A 6,685-nucleotide genomic window follows, 5' to 3' on the forward strand; every position below is an offset into this window, starting at 1 on the left:
TTTGGATACTCTAAGTCATTTGTGCTTCCTTAAAAACATTCAAATCTACAAAGCATTTGTTGGGATTGTGTTTGAGATTACACTGAATCTATAGATCAATTTAGAATGTATTGATGTCTTAATTTTAGGACTTCAAATTAATGAATTCCATTAGATACACTCCATTATTTAGGCCTCCTTTATTATCTTTCTTTTTTTTCTTTTAAATTTCAAGATACTTTCCTTTAAAAATAGATCACAGCACTAAGCTCTGGCCTGTTCTGTCAATGTACTAGCTGCAACTGCTCGTTCAGCAGCTGAGCAGTGCTCTTTAGTAGCATGTTTGAAAAGGGATAAAAATCTTTATAAAACAAATATTCAAATAGTTTCCATAGGAATAGATGTGTGACTCCATCTTCTAGTCTTCCACATTGTTCTATCTGTGCCAACCGTACTTACAAAGACATTTCAAAACTAGCAGTAATTAAGTTGAATGGTCCCACCAAATCTCTTAATTCAAGCAGTCACAGCTACAAGAATGGCATCTATATATTAATACCAGCTGAAGCACAGGCTGCTGAGTGGCATTTCATCTGGCTCTTTCAGGCCCAAGACTCAGACAGAATGCTGACATCCTGCTCCTCCACTTTCGGTGTGAAGTCATGTCAGCCCTGATATCACATAGTAAATAGCCTCTGGAATCCACTGAAAGTAGAAGCAACAGCAATGATTTAAGCACCCTTGTTTCCAAAGAGATCCAGTCACTCACATGCATCTCGGGCAAGCCACAGCTCTCAACAATGCAATCAAGGCCATCACATGTAAGTCCCTGTATGCTAAATAAATAATACTTCTCATCTGGTTTGAGCCTCTTGTGCAAAAGAGGCTTCACGTGTGCATGATCATAGAAGATGCAATTAAATGATTCATATTCTCCATCATTCATGTAATACATAAAGGTTTTTTTCACTTGACTCATCTTCATCATCAGAGCCTGTTTGTTGCTTTAATATAAGGAGGGTTTTTTGGCAATGATATTAACTGCAAGTGTGAAAGCTGATGCAAAATAATATCTGCCTGGCTCAGCTATGAGCATCACTTCGAGGTTGACAGAAAATACTTGTGCATTGTTAGGTTGATTATGCTGACGTTCTCTTCATATTTAACCTTCACACCCTTTTAGATCAGGGAGAACCACCACCGATATCAAGCAGATACATGCTGAAACCAACCTCAGCTCCCATGTCAAAAACACAGCGAATATCAGAGATGGCATGCACGAAGGTATCAGGATCAGTACAGCCACTTCCTACGTGGAAGCTGACACCAATGACATCAATATTTAGCTCTTTCTCCTGTTCCAAAAGAAGCCTGCTGGTTTTGAGTATGGCCAAATTTAACACTGAGGTGACAGACTGCTTTGGAATCATCGGTGGCAATCTACAAAACCAACTTTGCTTTTGGATGTGCCCTGACAACTTTTATTGGCTTGACTTCACTTATCAAAAGTCATCATCTGGACTCCATTATTGGCAGCATATTTAATCTGAGATACTTGTTTGCAAGGATTTGCATAGAAAATCTTTTCTGAAGGTACCCTAAGACTCTGCACCAATTTTTATTTGTATTGCTGGCACGGTCGAATCCTGTCTGACGGCATTTTGGATCTTAACTATGGTTCCGCTATAATTGCATTTGACTGCATGAAAGGAGGTGACCCAAGGAAGAGCTTTCAACCATTTCAGATGTTTCTTTAGAATGTCTTCCAGGTCTGCAACATAGAAACATCATTATCATCGGAAGAAAAACTTCATTAATGTTTTGGTCCAAAATGTCCTTGGCAGTACAGTCTTCAATGAGGAAATGGCAGTCAAACTCTTTGTTACTAAAGCTGTTCATGGTTTCTGTATGTTCTTAAGGAAAACTAAGAGATGGAATTTCAAGACAGGATAGTCTTTTCACAAAGTCAATTCTCCAGCAATTCTAAGCCCTGCTGACGACTTACGGTGCAGCAATGGAAATATCCTTAGAACAAGGGGCACCTCTAGCCAACTCTACAGAGACGCTGCCGCCTCTGCAGTGGAACGCGCAGGACGGCTGGTCCTGCAGTGGGTCGCCTTCCACCTCTCTCGCTCCTGAGGAGGACCACCGCCCAGAGATGGCCCCAGAATGTTGGCAGAGGGGCGTCGGCAGTGGAGGCTGAGGGGACTGACAATTATCTTTCTTAATGTATTGTAGTTTTCAGTGTGAATGTCTTCTCTATCCTTTGTTAAACTTACTTCCAAATCATTACTTTTTGATGTCATAAAAGGAATTATTTGTGAAATTTCATTTTCATTTTTTTTTTCTGTTAGTGCATGAAAATACAATTGAATTTTAATTGTATCCTTTGGCCTTGCTAGCTCATTTATTTTTAGTATCTTTATTGTAGTTCCTTTAGCTTTTTCTGTGTTAAAAATTATGTTCTCTACAAATAGAGGCAGTTTTCTTTCTTCTTGAATTTTAGGCCTTGTAAATATTTTTATTGCCTTACAGAAATCAGCTAGACCTCCAGTATGAGGTTTGATAGAAATGATGGGAATGGGCAGCCTGGCTTTTTTCAGACTTTACTGGAACAGCACTCAATATTTCAGCATAATGTAGCATTTTCAAAAATTGAAATGATCATATTGATTTTGTCTTTATTGTGTTAATATGGTGAATTATACTGATTGGCTTATGAATGTTAAACCAGGCTTGCATTCTTAGGATAAATTCCTTTGTTCAAGATGTATTATTATTCTACATATATTGGCTGAACTGGGTTGGCTAATATCTTGTTTAAAATCTCTTTTGGCTTTGTTTATAAGAAATATTGGTTTAGAGGGATTTTTGTTTGTTTTTGGTAATATTTCCATCAGCTTTCAACATTAGAGTTATACTGGTTTCACAAAACCAATTGTAAAGTGTTTCTCCCATATTTCCTCGAAGATTTTTTTTGTAATATTGGTGTTATTTCTTTTTTAAATGTTTAATAGAATATTCATCAGTGAATCATCTTAATGTGGAGATTTTCTTGTGGAAAGGATTTTGATAACAAATTCAATTCTTGAATTAGATACAGGACCATACATGTTTTCCATCATATCTTTCATCAGTTTTCATAAGTTGTATAGTTATATTTTTAAGACATTTATATTTTATCTTATTTGTTCAATTCTCGATAATCATAATTTCTTTTTTTCTTTTTCTTCTTGGCAAGTCTAGCTGGGTTTATTAATTTTGTTGATGTTTTCCATTGAAATTTATATTTCATTGAGTTCTGATCTTACATTTATTTTCTTCCTTAATTATACTTTGAGGTTTTTACTTTCTTAGATGGAATCTTAAACGATTCACTTTAAATATATTTTTCTAATAATTTAAGATATAAATTTTCTCATAAACACTATTTTAGATGCATCACACAAATTTTAGTATGTTTTGTTTTTATTATCATTCATTCTAATTTCCCTTTTGATTTCTTTTTCATCTATAGATTTAGAAATATGTTGTTTATTTTCAAATAATTGCCAATTTAAAGATATTTATTATTACTAATTTAATTCTATATGGTTATAGGGAATACTCTGATTTAAATTTTTTAAAATTTGAGACATCTTGTTGCTTAGCATATGGTTTATTGTAGTGAATGTATCGTTTGCAATTAAAAAGAACACATATTCTATGGTTCTTGGGTGTAGTGTTCTGTAATTCTCAGTTAGGTTAGTTAGTTAATAATGTTCAGATCTTCTAAGTTTTCTTGATTGATTGATTGATTTTTCTCATTCTATCAATTGATGAGAGAGGTTTTATAATCTTTATCTCTAATCATAGAATTGTCAATTTTTAAAAATGTTTTCAATTCTTTTCTTGAATTTTGAAGCTTTTTTTTTAGGTACATTGTGAATTGTTATGTCTTTCTATATTTATATCTTTATTCAAAATATAGTGGAACTTTTTATTATTTATCTTTGATAATAATCTTTATTTATTTATCTTTGATATTAATCTTTATCTTAAAGATGAGTTTATCTGCTATTAATATTGCCACTCCATTCTTCTTCTGCTTATTGTTTGCTTCATATTTTTTTCATCCATTAATTTGTCTTTCTGTATCTTTATTTTAAAGTGCAGCACCTGTAGTATACAGTCAGATTTTTTTTATTTATACTGAAAATTTCTGGCTTTTAATTAATATATTGCATGTCTAGCTATAGTCATTTATATAATTTTTAGTGTTTTTTTCTAGACTATAATACATATCCTTAATGTTTCACTGTCCATTAGAGTTAAAATTTATACCACTTCAAATTAATGTAGAAACACCAAAAACATTTGAGACTATTAACTATATTCCCATCCTTTGTACTATAGTTATCATAAGTAGTGTATCTTCATGTTATAAATCCCAATAGGGCTGTAGTGTAATCATTCACAAGTATTTAAAGAAATTAAGAAGAAAAAAAGTCTTTTCATTTACCACTTACAGTCTTCATTCCTTATAGGTATACAAGTTTTCAGCTATCATAATTTCAACTTCAACCTGAAAATGTTTCCTTAGCATTTCTTACAGTTCAGGTATGGTGGTGACAAATTATCTTCATTTTCTTTTATCTTAAACTATTTTAATGTCAACTTTAATTTTGAAGCATATTTTCACTTATAGAATTCTAGGTCAACAGTTTCTCTTTCACTGTTGAGTTTTGGGAGTTCTTTATATATTCTAGATAGTTATTCATTTTGGATCTGCAAGTAGCAGTTCTTCCAATCTGTAGCTTGTCTCTTCATTCTTTTCATAAGTTGTTTTGCAGAGCAAAAGTTTTTAATGTTGATGAGGTCCAATTTATCAAATTTTCCTTTTATGGGTCATGATGTTGTGAAGTCTAAGAACTCTTTGCCTAGTCCTAAATCTTGAAGATTTTCTACTGTTTTTTTGTATAATTTTTATAGTTTGATGTTCTACATTTAAATATATAATGCATTTTCAGTTAATTTTTGTGGAAAGTATGAGGTTTAGGTTAAAGTTTATATTTTTGCCTGAGGATTTTCAGTTGCTCCACCATTTGTTAAAAAAGCTATTCTTCTTTTATTACATTATTTTTGTACCATTGCAATAAATTAGTTGCAAAAAGTCCAGTTAGTTTCAGGTGTACAATATAAAAGTAAATTTGTGTGGTGTACAATTCAGGTGTACAATTTAAAAATAAATTTGCGTGGATCTATTTTTGGACTCTGATTTCTGTTCTACTGACTTATGTGACTATGCCTCCACTAATACCACATAGTCTCCATTAGTGTAACTATATATTAGGCCTTAATATTGGTTAGAGGGATTTCTACCTCTTGCTGTCTTTCATGGTTTTAGCTATTCTAGGACCTGCAACTTTGTATTTAAATTTTAGATTAAGCTTGATCATGTCTACAAAAATTTTAGAGGGTAGGAGTCTAGATTAGAATTTATATTAAACCTATCAATTTGGTAAAAACTGTCTTTACTAGGTTGACTATTCCAATATATAAAAAATATAGCTTTCTATTTATTTATACCTTTGATTTCCTTCATCAGATTTTGTAACTTTCAAAATATAGATCTTGTACATATTTGTTAAGTTTATGAATATAGTGGGAGGAATCATTCTCCCTAAAATTAAGGTCTGTTAAAGCTCATCTAAGTCTTTCATTTTTCCTGAGAGATTGTAAATGATATTGTATTTCTAATTTTGCTTTCTACTTTCTGCTTAGTGTTAGTATATAGAAATGCTATATCATGTGACCTTGCTGAACTCACTCATTAGTTCTAAAAGTTTTGCTTATTTGATATGAAGATTTCTCAGAATTTTTCCATGTAGACATACATGCCATTTTCTTGAATCTATGGGTTTATATCTTTTACCCAATTTGGGAAGTTTTCAGCTATTACTTTTTTAGAAGGTTTAGCCACCCTCTCTTTCTCCTCTCTGATGACACAAATATTAGGTTCTTTGTTATTGAAACCCTGTTTATTTCTTTCTTCAAATCTACTTTCTCTTTGTTGTTTAGATTACATCATTGCATCAGGTTCACTGATTCTGTCCTTTGTCATTTACACTCTACTACTGAGCCCATCTAGCAAGGTTAATTTTGTTGTTCTTGTTACTATATTTTCACTCTATTATTTCCAATTGTTTCCTTCTTTCCTTCCTTCCTTCCTTCCTTCCTTCCTTCCTCCCTTCCTTCCTTCCTTCCTTCTTTCCTTCCTTTCTTTCACTTATTTTTTTATGATGACATTGGTTGATAAATCCAATAAGTTTAAGATGTACAATGTAAAAGTAAGGCATATATATATTGCATTGTGTCTTCATCTCCCATAGTTAGATTTCATTCTGTCACCACATATTAGACCTCTTTAACCCCTTCTACATACCTCCTCCACCTCCCTCCTACCCTCTGGTAACCATTAGTCTATAGTCCATGTCCATGAGTCTTTGTTTGTTTGTCCTGTTCGTTTGTTGCTTATAGGTTTATATCCTTCATGTAAGGGATATCATGTGGTTTTCAACTTTTTCTGTCTGGCTTATTTCGCTTAGCATGATTATCTTGAGGTCCATCCATGTTGTTGCAAATGGCAGTATTTCATCTCTTCTTATGGCTGAGTAATATTCCATTGGATATATGTACCACAGCTTCTTTACCAATCATATATCAT

At 32.8% G+C, this 6,685-nt stretch overlaps 1 pseudogene; it reads right to left on the reverse strand.

The window, feature by feature from the left end:
• Positions 1–524: 524 nt before the first annotated feature.
• Positions 525–1,878, reverse strand: LOC102880276 (annotated as a pseudogene).
• Between the last annotated feature and the right edge of the window lie 4,807 nt (positions 1,879–6,685).

The sequence above is a fragment of the Pteropus alecto genome, unplaced genomic scaffold, assembly GCF_000325575.1.
Source record: "Pteropus alecto unplaced genomic scaffold, ASM32557v1 scaffold75, whole genome shotgun sequence".
Lineage (NCBI taxonomy): Eukaryota > Metazoa > Chordata > Mammalia > Chiroptera > Pteropodidae > Pteropus > Pteropus alecto.